The following is a 13986-nucleotide window of genomic DNA, read 5'->3' on the forward strand; positions in this document are numbered from 1 at the left end:
GCTGCCCCGCCGGGCCCTCGCCCTCCGCCGCCGCCGCGCTCCCGCCCCCGCGCTCCGCGCCCACGGCCGGCCCAGCCCGAGCGCACGCCGCCCGCTCCGCACCTTCCCGGCCCGCGCCTCCTTTTCTAGGCGCCGCCTCCTCCCCTCCCAGCCCCTCCTCCCGGCCCACCCCCGGTCCCGCGCTGGGGGGCGGCACACCCGGCCAGGCCGGCGCGCGGAGGAGGGTTTTCTCTGCGCCCCTCCCCCCGAATAAACACCGGAGGCGTGACTTGTGGGGGCCCCGATCACCCGGAGGAACAGCAGTGGGCAACATAATGTTTGACTCGGCCACTAAGATTTTCTCCATCTCACCGAAGTCCCACGAAAAAAGTCCTGAGACTCGTCTGTTTCAGAAGAGCTGTAACTTCCATGGGGGCGGCGACGAGATGTTTAAATGCCCAGGGGGCTTCAGGAGGGGCCCTTCGCGCCTCTCTTTCTGCGGGAACGCGGCCCCTTTGCCGTGTTCTGAAGCTCCCGCGCTCGCCTGGGTACTTGTCTCCATTGCCCATTATCCGGTTTCCCAAGGCCACCCTTTGGGCCTGTGGGGTGGACAGCGCTGCGTGGAAATGGGGCTGCTTTCTGATCGATGGCTAACAAGCGGGTCCTTGCATTTCCAGCTCCCCCCGCGCCCCCCCCCCCCCCCCCCCCCCAGACACCCCACACCACCCCAGGAGGATCCAGCCTTCCATTCAGAAAATGCGGACGGGTACACTGGTTCGGTTTCCAGGGGTCTGCTCTTCAGACCTCCTAAACTGAGGGCACCACTTGAAAGCGTGTTCATAAGGTCAAGATTGATCAAGCGCCCGCGGTGTCCCCAGCCCTGGGCTAGACCTCAGAATCCGCCATGAGAAAGACAGCCCACCCTGGGGCGCCCAGTCTGATGGGGGGGCAGGCGGGGCACTGAGCACACCAGGAAGCAAACGCTGTGAGTTCATTTTTTAATTTTTTTGCTGAGGAAGATTCACCCTGAGCTAACATCTGTGCCAGCCTTCCTCTTTTTCCTTAGTATGTGGGCCACCAGCACAGCAGGGCCGCTAACAAAGTGGTGTAGGTCCACATCCGGGAACTGAACCTGGGCGCTAAAGAGGAGTGCCCCGAACGTAACCACTAGGCCACCGAAAATTAACAAGGTGCTGCCACCAAGAATGATCACAGGGACAGTCGATGGCTCGGGTGTTCAGGGAAGGCAGCTCGGAGAAGGTGATATTTTAAGATGAGACCTGAACAGCCAAGCAGTGAGCTAGAGAAAGAGAATTTGCTTTCCGGGTGGAGGGGACAGCAAGGGCTCCGTGCTGCAGTAGAGGGGTGCGTGCAGGAAGGGACAGAGGCCGGGGCAGCTCCTGGAGATGCCAGGGGGCACAGGGACACCTGTGACCAGCTGAAGCTGCAGTCCATTTCCGGATCATCCAGCAAGCACATGGGAACAGAATTCGCCAGAGGTTTGACTGTCTGGCACATTCTGGAGGAGAAACACAACAGGCTCAGCTTGCTTCGCATCTCGGGCAAGACAGGCCTTCCCTGGGCCCCTTGAGCAGAAATGGGTGGGTGAACTGTTATCGTCTCACAGGACAAAAGTGGGGGTCGTGCTTTCCAGAACATGAACACGTTAAGATTCGCCTTCTCCGCAAACGCCCGCCCGCCCTGGCCCACGGAGGGCAGCTGGCTGCAGGGGCGTCCACCACCGGCTGGGCCTGAGAGAGGCTGTGACAGGCACCAGCGGCTGCTCATCACGGGCCCAGCGGGAATTCGGATGAGGTGTGGAGGGCACGGTGCACAAGTGAAGGGTCATCTTGACTTCACTAAAAATTTTGCTATTTGGTTCACCTTGAATTTTTTGCATTGTTTGACCTTGAAAATATTGCAGGAAAATAGTCTTTGTCACAATTTCTGCATCTGGGACATTTCCCTATGTGTTGTGCTCCAGGAGAGTGGCCTCCCCCTGACCCTGGCCCCCTGTAGCATCCACAGTATCAGGAGGGCCTTCGTGTCTGCGTCCATCTGGGTTCTGGAAGTTTTCCCGAGCCCACACACAGCTCCCCCTGAAACGGACCCCCCTGTGCAGATGGCACTGGAGATATGCATACACGCAGCGGCGGGAGAAATATGACAGCGCTGCAAATGTTAACCCCCTGTGTGAGCGGCCCACACAACTGACCCCAGTGACCATGACCTCTGACCTATTCAGATCCACTGCCGCAGGCCAGGACTGTCCATCCGCTGGAAGCCGAGACTGGAAAAGCTTCCCTTTCTCACAGTGCAAATGTCAAAAAGGGGAGGAAAGGCCAAGATTTCCATAAATTAGCTGCGGGGGGGGGGGGGGGGGGGGGGGGGGGGGGGCGGGGGGGGCCCCCGGCCGGGGCGGGGGGGGGAAAAGGGGCTCGGACCTCTGCAGCGGGAGGCGGGCAGAGCAAGGGGGCCTTTCAAGCCCTGAGCGCCTGCCCTGGGCCGGGTGCTGCGCCGAGGCTGGGAGCGGGCTGCGGGGCTGCAGACGTGATGCGGAAGGATCTGGGCCCTGCTACCGGGGGCGGCGATCCGCGGGTGGGGGGGATCCGCGGAGGGGGCGGGATCTGCGGGGGGCGGGGGCGGGGATCCGCGGGAGGGGCGGGGTCTGCGGGGGGCGGGGATCCGCAGAGGCTCCCAAGCAGATTTCAGAATGATCTGATCCAAATCGTTTCTCAGGTTGGGCTGAAGAGGGGAGAGTGGAGACAGAGAAATTGGGCGGAGGAAGTAGAAGGGAATAGAAAGGAGGTTTGGGGGGCGCCCGGCCGAGGGGTCCTGGAGCAGGTCTCCCCTGCTGGAGAGCAGGGGAGACCCCGTACCACACGCTCCTGGGAAGGGAGCCGTTGGTAGGGAGCTCGTGGAGTCACCGCTTTTAAGAGCGCGAAGTGGGGCAGAAGGAAAGCTGACCCCGGCTGACCCCCGGCTCCGGGGGCTCCCCCAGCACCCTGGCGTCAGGGAACTTACCAGGCTGCTGTGTGCTGGGGAAGCTCAGTGTTTCCAGAGAGAAAGGCCAGAGGATTGAGGGGAAGGGCGCAGAGAAAAAAAGGCTTTTCATGCAGAGCCGTGAGCCACTTGTTCCGAGCAGCAGTAGGGGAATGTCCCTAACTGCAAGGCTGTGCGTTCCTGGATAGCTTACAAAGCCCTCTGCACACGCATTGCTGCCACTTGAGGCCCGCAAACTACCCTGACACTCACGATGGATGCGTATTACTTCCGTTTCAAAATAGAGTAGATTAAACCATGGAGGCTCAGAGAAGTTAAGCGACTTGCCTGAGGTCACACAGCTACTAAGTAGAAAGCTGGACTGGAGGCTGCTAGGTGGGATGTGGGGGAAGACTGTCAATGGGTCCCAAGATGTCATGAAATAGGTGAGGCAGGAGCACTGAGGTCCCAGTACCTGACAATTAAGCATTTCTATGAGCTGCAGAGAAAGTTCTGAAGTGCACGGACCCATCTGAGGGAGCGTGTGGGAGGCCCCGAAGGCCCAAGCTGAGTTGAAAGCAAAGATCCTGCTTACGTGACATGGAGACTGACCGAAGATCACTTCCCACTCTTGCCACCTGCGCTGGAAGTTCCCCAAGGACAGGGCCTGGCACTCCTGTTCCCTGGCAGGCTGTACGCCCCGAACACAGCGAGTCTGAGTAAGTGCACTTACTCGGCACACTCAGAAGGGTCCTAGTCGCACACATCTGTCCCTGGGGAGGTGCTGGCTGGTCCGTTTAATCAGATTTGCTTAATTCCCCATAGTTCCTCAGTAGTTGACATGACATTCTGGAAAGATTGGCAGAATATGGAGAGTTATAGCACCTTTAGAGATAAGAAAATGGAGGCACAGAGAGGGTAAGTGTTTTGCCTAAACTCGCACAGCAAGGCCCTGTCTTAAAACCTTCATCACAGACTTTTTTTGTTATCGTTCAGGGGCCTCTCTGCAACAAGGAGCTGTGTCTTCCCATGGGCCAAGATCAAAGCCCCAGAAAGACCCCTCCTGGCAGAACATGGGGCTGTGGCGGGCCAGCGCTGGCTGCCCTTGCTTCAGGCGCTGCTGTGTTCCTCTCCTGTTGAATTCCGGAGAGGAGGCCCTTGCTGGGAGGAGTGGGGTGCACCCTGGGTCGTGTGACGGGGCCCGTGGCGTGCAGCTTCTCCTCACACTGTGTGTGGTCACAGCTGTAAATACTGCCCACTGGGGGGGCTCCCAGTCGAAGGAAAGGGGTCTCCTTGCTGTCGGCTTGTTTGGACTGCCTGGGTTCGCCTGCCAGCTCTGACACTTCCCCGCTGTGTGGTTTGGGCCATTTGCATGCCCTCTCTGTGCCCGTGTCCCCATCCATAAAGCGGGGATAATAATAAAGATTAAATGGGGATTAAATAAACTGGGAGGAAATATAGGTGTAACTAGAGTGCTTCCTGGCACGCCAGGTTCAGGCTGTGCCCTCAGCACAAAGACAGTGACAGTCCCCCGGTGACAGTTGCCTGCCCCTGCTCTCCAACAGAGCCCTCGTCTCCTCTCTGCGGTTCCAGGGACCGAGGGGGTCAATATATTACACATATATATACGTGTATGTACGCACGCACCTCTAAACACACGCGCACACACGTACATGGATGTGTGTATATGTATTTTTTAAGAGTGGAAGGCCGTGAAACGTGAGCTAACTCCTTATCTTTCTTGGGAGAGTCCGGGATCTCGTCTGCCTTAAGGAAATCTGGGCAATAACAGTCATCCGACGCTATGCAGCGGTGGAAAGTGGGCACCAGAGCTCAGAGCGGAGCCCAGGGGCACGGGGAGGACGGCGAGAGACAGTGGCTTTTTCATCAGGAGCTCCCGACACCTCGTCTTCGATTTGTCCGCAGGGGCACGTGACCCAGTGGAATGTTTTCAGTGCAGGGCCAGCGCTGCACAACCATCACAGATGGCTGGTACGTCCTCGGCGGCACCCGGCCCTGGGATGGCCTCCCTCCCGCCCCAGGGCATCGCGTTTCCCCGTGGGCCGTGGGCCCGGCTGGCCCCAGGGACTTTTCCGCAGCCCCCTCGGTCAGCCCCCAGTGGGAGTCACAGACGGCCCTGCCGGGACGCAGCTTCCACATGACTCACCTCTTCATTTTTAGCGCGTGTCCCCTCCGAGCCTGCAGCTCTGTCTTAACTGGGCAGCTGTCCGTCTGGGGGTCAGGGCCCGTGCCCACAGAGGGCGGGGACTGGCGTCCACTCAGCCCCGCTCCTGACTACCTGCCCCGCTATGAGAGGGAGTGTGGACGAAATGGATCCAACATGCCTGGGGACCCGGGAAGGTGTTCTGCCGACGTCTGAATGTGTGTGTCTGCAAGAGCCACAGGATTCCCGGGGCCTTGAGCAAAACAATTAGACCTCAGCTTGGAGGGTCTGCGGGCCGACTTCCCCCGTGGAACTCCTGCTGCTCCTCCGTCCCCGTCCGGGGCTGCCCGCCTGCACCGCTTCACGGCCACACGCGGAGGCGTCCGCGGCTGAAGGGGCTTTCGTGGCTGGTAACTTGTTGGTTCACACCTTTGGGTTTGAGGAGCTTTTAGCTGAAAAGACCTTTTCTGCCAGCTTCTCCCGAGCTTGAGTCAACAAAAAACTTATTTATGTCCTCAGAGCACTTAATGAAGGTGGGGCGGGGGTAAAACCAGTGACAGAGTGTAGTAAAAACACAGTCCGTGCAGTCAGGGCTGGCTGCCCCGGGCCAGCTGTGGGTGCTTGGGAAAGCCGGGTCCCCCAACTTTTGTTTTGTAAAGACAGAAAAATGTCATGAAAGCCCAAACACCTTCCACCTCCCACATCAATTGTTAACATGTCGACACATCTGGCCTCTCTCTCTTTCTCATGTTTTTGCGTGCGTGTAATATCTGTTTGGTTGTCTGTCTGTTTCGCTGAGCCATTTAAAAGTTAGTGGCAGACATCATGACCTCTAACCCCTAACTACTTCAGCGGCGTCTCTAAGATGGAAGATGCTCTCCTGAATAACCACGGCAGTGTGGCCGCGCCCAGGGAATTTAACACAGGACAGTGATGTTGTGTGACCTCCATTTCATATCGGAATTCCCCCAATTATCCCAATAACGTCCTTGAAAGCTGCTTTCTTCTTCAACACAGGGCCCAAGCGCACGTTGCACCTAGTTGTCATGGCTGGGAGACAGTTCTCCTTGGGTCCCTTGCGCTCCTGCGCATCTCGCGAGCAGAGGCCCTGGCGCCCTTCGTCTGGACGTCGTTTCAAGGGTGTTTGTGTGGAGAACCGCCTCGAAGGCTGGAGAAGTGTCTCGTGTCTGCCGTCCAGTATAAGAAAGATAAGGTCTCCCTCTGGGGAAAAGATGAGGCAGGCTGGTGCACGTCATGAAACATTTGGGTTCCCTCAACTCGGGGTTCCTCTTCTATAATGCAAGCCACTGCATGTGCAGGTGGCCCTTGGCCTTCTTTGGGTGGCCCTGAGGGAACCGGGCCTCAGGAAAATGGTGCAAGAAAATGCTGACACTCTGGCTACAGCTGTGGCTGCAACAATGTCCTTTGTCTCTGACCCTGGAGTCTCGTGCCTTCTGCTGGCATCAGGGCGACTGCCAGGGGCTCACCCCTTAGCTGGCTAGGAGGGTGACATCTCAGAGCCTTCACGGTCTTTGACAGTCATTTTCAGACAAGGGTGTGGGTCCCTTCACCTCCTCCAGAGTCACTTCTCTTTGGTCTCCTTTCATCTAGAAGAGCCCCATGCCTTTCTTTGTCTCTCTGGACGATGGTCCTTTTAAAGAGCTCGTGCCAACAGGTCTGCAGAAAGCTCCAGAATCTGTTTGTCTGATTGCTTCCTCATGATTAGACTTAGGAGAAACACGTTTTTTTCTTTTTATTAATGTTATGATAGATTACAACCTTGTGAGATTTCAGTTGTACATTATTGTTAGTCATGTTGTGGGTACACCTCTTCCCCCTTTGTGCCCTCCCCCCACCCCCCCTTTTCCCTGGTAACCACCGATCAGATCTCCTTGTCAATATGTTAACTTCCACCTATGAGTGGGGTCATATAGAGTTCGTCTTTCTCTGACTGGCTTATTTCGCTTAACATAATACCCTCGAGGTCCATCCACGTTGCTGCGAATGGGCCAATTTTGTCTTTTTTTATGGCTGAGTAGTATTCCATTGTGTATATCTACCATATCTTCTTTATCCAATCATCAGTTTCTGGGCATGTAGGTTGGTTCCACGTCTGGCTATTGTAAATAATGCTGCAATGAACATAGGAGTGCAAGGCACTCTTGGGATTTCTGATTTCAGGTTCTTAGGATAGATACCCAGTAATGGGATGGCTGGGTCATAGGGTATTTCTATTTTTAACTTTTTGAGAAATCTCCATACTGTTTTCCATAGTGGCTGTACCAGTTTGCATTCCCACCAACAGTGTATGAGGGTTCCTTTTTCTTAGGAGAAGCACTTTTGCATCGATTTTGCAGGATGGGTGTTGCGGCCTCGACAGCAGGAGGCACAGCACGTCAGCGTCTCTCATTGTTCAGGCCAACACCTCGTCGCTTGGTTGAGCTGGCAGCCACCATGTTTCTTTGCTGTAAAGTTATCTTTCCCTTTGTATTCGGTCAGGAGTCCATGCGGAGATGTTTGGAGACCATGGGGATATCGTGTCCCTGACAAGCCTTAACCTCTCCGAACCCTGGTCGACTCATCTGCGAAGGGCGTTGTGCAGATGGCAGCCCAGATGCTGTGATGGTTGTTTTCCTCCTGCAACACAGACCCCACGGCCTGCAGAGCCGGCGTATTTCCGGAACACCTGCCCTTGGTAGAAGGAGTCTGCCCACTCCTGCAATAGCAGGCGGGCGCTGATGGAGGCCGAGGCGGGTCTGAGCCCCCTTCAGTGAATCCCTCTCAACAGTCATCTTTCTATACCTCCATCAGTACCATTTTTCAAGGTTTTAGGGGTTCGTGGTTGCTCTCAAGCTGCCCTTACGGTTAAGCACAAGTGTATTTAGGGCTGACACCTGCGGAACCGGCGCCCACGCACAGCCGAGGGAAAGCTGTGGGGGCGCCTCTCCGTGCCTCTCACTGGGCGGATCCACGCAAAGTGGAATATTTTGGGGCCTCCCAAATGTGGTCCACCACCCAACTTGGCATCGAATTATTCTCTCTGGCTAGAAACTGTGATATCATGAAAATTGGTGAGTATGTCTGCCCGAATCCTCAATGCCAAAATACTGCTTCCGGATTTAGATGGTTTGGGGATGAAAAAGCTGTTATACTGAAAAAAAGGAGTTCTCCAGAAAGTGCTGTGGCTTTTCAGGAACCGTTATGGCAAACGCTAATTGAGAGAAGAGTTGTTTCGAGCTACATCTGAATAAAGAGGCAGACTGGACGTCTGTGCACATTTAAAACCGGGTACGACCCAGTGCAGCCTGGAGAGAGCCGAGGGGAGGCGGGAGCCGCTGAGAGGGTGCAGAGGACAGAGAGTCCTTGCCAGCTCCTGCCAGACTCGGAGCCCTTTCTCCATGCCTCAGAGAGACCAAGGGAGGGGGCGCAACCACCAGGGGCCCACTGTCCCCCTCAAGTGCCCTGGGCGCATGCCACAGAGCAGGGCAAACAAATGCCAGTTCTGTTCCTTCCTCAAGGCAGACACAAGTCTGGGCAGATGCTGTGGTTGTGTGGTTTTCAACTGAGAGCAAAGACAAAGGGCACCGAGCAGGAAGCAGAGGAAAGGCTCCGGGCTCCTGGCGTGATGCCTGTGGGCTCTGGGAAGGGCAGAGTCTGGGTACCAGCTCCAGGGAGGGCATGGCTGGGGGGGGGGGGGGGGGGGGGGGGCGGGGAGGCCCCCCGGGTGGGGGGGGGGTGGGGGGGGGGGGGGGGGGGGGGTGAGGGCTCAGCGATGCTCCCAGTGTCGCGAGATTCAGAGAGGAGAGCAGAGGGACCTCTTCATCTGTCATCCTTTCAATCAGCGGTTATTAATTGAGCACCCACTGTATGCCCTCCATCGGGCATACAGCCACAGATAAGGCAAACTTGGTCCTCATTCTTAGGGAATTTCTAATCTTGGGGAGGGGGCAATAATTAGACAAGATAATTCTGGAGAGTTATAAATACTATATAAATAAAATGAGTGATAGGATAGAGAATAACCAGATGGAGCTGCTTTAGCTGAGGTGGGATGGGAGTCAAGGAAGCTCCCTCAGAGGGGACTTTTGAATGGTGAGAAGGAGCTGGCTCTGGGAAGGGCCTGGGGAAAGGCATTCCTGAAGAGGAAATTGATGGTGCAAAGGCCCTGAGGCTGCCATGGTCTCAAGGTGTTCGTTATAAAGGAAAGAACGGGAAGAGAGGCACAGAGAGAAGAGCAGGGAAGGTGAGCAAAGAAAGGAGGACAAGAAGGACATGCATGGAAAAGGAAGAGAGCAGCTGTGAAGGACTGAAGGAAAAGGGGCAGGACTGTTCCTGGAGCCGGCGGGGAGGGGGCTGCTGTCGACAAGAGGGAATGGAGGGGTCAGGTGCACAAGGAGGGAGGAAGGGGTCCGCTTGAAGCAGCCCACACTTTGCTCCCAAGTGTTCCCGCTTGTCTCTACACGCAGGGACCTGGCACTTTTCTAGCTTTGTGTGTGTTTAGTTCTCATTTCCCCAATTGGATTATCAACTTCTCAGAGGCAGCGAGGTGCCTTCTGTGTTTTTTTCTTCCTGCCCAGCCCTTCCCACAATGCTCTGTATGCAGTGGGCTCACGGGTTGTTTGAACGAATGGATGGGTGGGTGGATTCTCCAACTAGAGCGTGTGCCTCTGCAATTAGCCATGTTGTTTGCCTTCTGCCAAGGGTGGATAAATGTCTTGCACACACACACACACTCACACCCACGTGGAGCACAGACGTCAACACGCATGCTCACTTACTCAAAGGACATTTCTGACACTCACGCTTCTGGAAAGCAGAGAACACCAAGGTGGTAAACTGACTCTAGGGGTAGCCAGGGGCAAGGGTTCCCTGCTGGCAGGGGACACGCGACACAGAGACCAACAAGAGCAGGAGCCAGCGGCCGGAGGAGGAGAGAGCAGGAGCGCGAGCCGATGGCTGCTGGAGCTCACAGCCCCAAGTGCCCACTCTGGGGACAGTGCTGTCCTGGAGTCCCCAGGCTTCTGGGCAGTTGGGTGTGGCCACGTGACTGAGTTCTGACTCCTGGAATGTGGTTTGATGAGAACTTCTCTTGAAAAATAAGTCTAAAATGATAAAAATGGAAAGTAAGCCAATTTCATCTTAACTTACCAAAGTGTGGTAACTCCGCTCTGATCTTTAGAGGGGACGAATGACACAGAAAGATGTTTTTCTTTTACTTTCCATATTTTTTTCCACCAAAAAAATTGCCTAAGGATTGACATCCTTCTCTTCACATTGGACTTTTTTGCAGCTCTGTGGTTCAGAATCATCTTTTTCCCTTTTTTTTTTTTTTTGGTAGAAAGTTCGAGGGCTCAGTCACCCTTTCCATCGGCTTCTTTTAATCCGTTCAGATCCAAGCCCCTGTCTAGCAGGCTAGATTGAACGTGGCTGCATCAGCCTGTGTCCCTCAAGCAACTGCCGGATGCAGGATGCTCTGTCCGCAACCTCACACAAGAGGTGGCCCAGAGCCTGTTTCTCTGTTCCCTCCAGGACATGCTAAGCAAGACCTCTGCAGCTGCCGCGTCCCATCGTCAGGACTCAAAGGAGTGGCATCTTGGAAGGGGGCCACCCTCCCCGGATCTCAAACGGCCAGCTTGACTCTGGAGCCTCTCGCTGAGATGAGCTGAGGCTGCAGTCCTGACCCTCGTGCCTCTGGGAGCTTCCCAGGCTGCTGTTTACCCTGATTCCTGGCCATCCATCCTATTTCCTAAGACAGTACTGTTTTTCTAGCCTACTTAGCTATTCATGGGGAAAATATCACAGTGGGTAGGAAGTTTTTGCTCCAAAGCCAAACAAAGAGGAGAAAAACAAGAGGAAAGAAGGTTATGTTAAAAAAAAAAAAAAAAGAATTTGAGAAATACCCAATGCTCTTGTTAAGCAAATAATTTCCCAGGATTTCTCAACGTACAAGGAAACCCAATAGCTACAAAAATAACCCCAGTTAAAGAAAATACGCCCGTTTCAGATTTGCTTTCTGAACATTCGCTGTGGTTTGTCCACAGTGAGGCTCCGGGCACCTGCTGGCCTCGAGGGCCTGGTGAAGACAGCCTAGAAGCCGGATGGGTAGAATGCCAAACATCTGGAAGCTTCTGGGAACTCCCCTCTCGCTGGGCTCCGGAAGTGGCTTTTCTGCAGCCCCTCCCGGGGCCGGGGCTGCCAACCTAAGAGGACGTGCAGGGAGAGGGCACAAGCTGGATTCCTCCCACCCTTCAGGGTTCTGCTCAGATGTCACCTCCCAGGGACACTTCCCTGGTCATCTTGCCTAGTTCCCCTCTCTCCTTCCCCGCCACCCTGTTTTACGGTCCTCATAGAACGTATCGCCTCCTAAATGACGGGGTTCACTTTTCCGTGCGTCGCCCACACCAGCAGGCAGCTCCACGGAGGGAGGAACCGTGCCTGGCTTTTTCATCAGTCAATCCCCAGCACCTGGAAGAGGGTCGAGCACATAGTCGGCGCTCAATAAATGTTGAGTTAAATTGACTCCTTAAGTTACAACATTGATGAAGAAATGAGAGAAACAGCATTGCGTTCCAGAAGGACTGGACCTTACCTCCTGGGAGTTCCTTCGCGGAAAAAGTTTTGTGTAAATGTACACACATAGTCATGTGCCGCGTAACAACGGTTTGGTCAACGACGGACCGAATATATAGTCCTGTGGTCCCAGGAGATCAGTACCACAGAGCCGAGGCATGCGGGAGGCTGTGCCATCCGCGTGTGTGTAAGGGCGCTCTGATGTTCGCACAGTGACAAAATCGCCACGCGATGCACTTCTCAGAACGTAGGTCCATTGTCAAGTGAAGCATAGCTGTATATATATATTTCATATTTTATTTTTAAAAAATACATATTTATATGTTTCTATAGGTGACTCAATGAATGCAACTCTTGTGCAAAGCCCGGCATGAAATAAGCAGTGTCGTGGTGCAGAACACGGTGAGATATTGTGCCCAGTGCTTGGCACAAGGTCTGGTGCACCGTGAGTGCTCAGCGGATGCTGGCCCCTGATAACAACTCATCCTGAGCTCTCGGTCAGCCAGCCCCGTCTTTCTCGTGCACGCTGTTAGAAACCCACCTCTTCCACTTCCAGTCCTTCTGGGTTTTTAAGACCTGGTTTGATCTCTCTTACAATTCATCTTGTGTTGCTCTGCCGGAAAATATCTCATCTCTTGTCAGACTATTCTTCCCAGCTTTGTATCATTTTTAAAGTAATCAGCACACCTTTGAAGGCCTTGTGAAAATGGTTGATAAAAACGTTGCACTCAGGGCTGGCCCGGTGGCGTAGTGGCTAAGTTTGCACACTGCTTCAGAGGCCGGGGGGTTTGCAGGTTTGGATCCCAGGCACGGACCTACACACTGCTCATCAATCCACGCTGTGGCAGCATCCCACACACAAAATAGAGGAAGATTGGCACAGATGTTAGCTCATCAAAAAAACAAAACAGAACTGAATGGAATAAGGGTAGAGTCCTGTGGCACACCACTAGAAACCTTGCTCCTGTTTGGCATCAGCTGCATTAAACCAGCCCACTTGGTTCCTCACTCTACTGGTTACAAAACCATTTAATCATGCTCTCACTGAGCTCACCTTTTTCCATTTTGTTTATGAGAAATAATCTTGTCAATGCCTTGCTGAAATTCAGAGTCCCTTACAGATACAGAATTCCTCTGATCTATCACTCTAGTAACCCAGAGTAACCTATCAACAAGTCAAAGGCATTGATCAGGTGTGGCTCGTTCTAAGTGACCCCATATTAGCTTCCAGAGATCACTCTTTTTTGTAAATTTGAAAGCAATCCTGATAGGGACTGTGTCAGTCAGTTTAGGCTAAGCTGTGCTGTGGTAACATAGCATCCCCAGGTCTCCGTGGCTTTCAACGACCAAGGGCTATTGGCCACACCACATGCCCATGGCAGGCTGGCTGAAGCCTTCATTCTGGGCACCCAGCCTGAAGAGCAGCCCGTCTTGGGACGTGCCAGTCTCATGGTGGGACGCACGTGGTTCCAGGGCTTCTGCCCAGAAGTGAAACAGGTTTCTTGTGCTTACCCTCCGCTGGGTAACACGAGTCACGTGGCCCAGCCTGCCGTCAGGGAGCAGGGACTTCCCGGGGTGCAGGCTGGGACTCCACAGGGAGGGGCTGGGCTACTGAACCGTGATACGATCGCCACCATATCCGAGTAGAATCCACCCCCTACCTCTTTAGAAAGTTGGGTCTCCCCCAAAACCACAGTTTCTGAAATTGTCAAACTAACAGGCATTGAATCAGGTGACGTGTCAACACTCTGAGAGCTCTGGGGAGTGATTCAGATGCTTGCATGAGACCCTCACCTGCTGGGTACATGCGGGGTGGGGACCCCATGGCTCATGCCAGACCCTGACCTGCTGGGTACATGTGAGGTGGGGACCCCATGGCTCATGCCAGACCCTGACCTGCTGGGTACATGCAGGGTGGGAACCCGGCCACTCATGGCAGATGAATTGCATTCCATTTCTCCACCCAGTTGCTAGACCAGAGACCCCAGACTCATCCTCAGCGCCCCACGCCCCAGCTGAGCCCCAGATCCTCTGGCTTTTCTCTGAAACATCTCTGAGCTCTGGCCCCTTGTCTCCAACTCCGTGGCAGTGCCCTAGATGGGATCGCATCACCCCTTCTCTGGACTCATTACATCACTTCCTAGTGGCCTCCTGCTTCCCCTCTGCTCCCTCCAACCCATCCTCCAACCCATCCTCTGGAGCAGGACTTTCTTTCTTTTCTTTTCTTTTTTTTTTTTTATTGGCACCTGAGCTAACAACTGTTGCCAATCTTTTTTTTTTTTTTCTGCTTT

The 13986-nt window shown here is 54.5% G+C and overlaps 1 protein-coding gene across 1 annotated transcript in view; it reads right to left on the minus strand.

Moving 5' to 3' along the window:
- The window catches only part of RFLNA (refilin A), a 17527-nt gene extending 17464 nt beyond the window's left edge, over window positions 1-63 (minus strand). The window contains exon 1 of the mRNA XM_046641015.1: window positions 10-63. The gene's annotated coding sequence lies outside the window, so the exon portion shown is untranslated. The remainder of the gene's footprint in view (window positions 1-9) is intronic.
- Between the last annotated feature and the right edge of the window lie 13923 nt (window positions 64-13986).

Source organism: Equus quagga, chromosome 15 (genome assembly GCF_021613505.1).
Source record: "Equus quagga isolate Etosha38 chromosome 15, UCLA_HA_Equagga_1.0, whole genome shotgun sequence".
Lineage (NCBI taxonomy): Eukaryota > Metazoa > Chordata > Mammalia > Perissodactyla > Equidae > Equus > Equus quagga.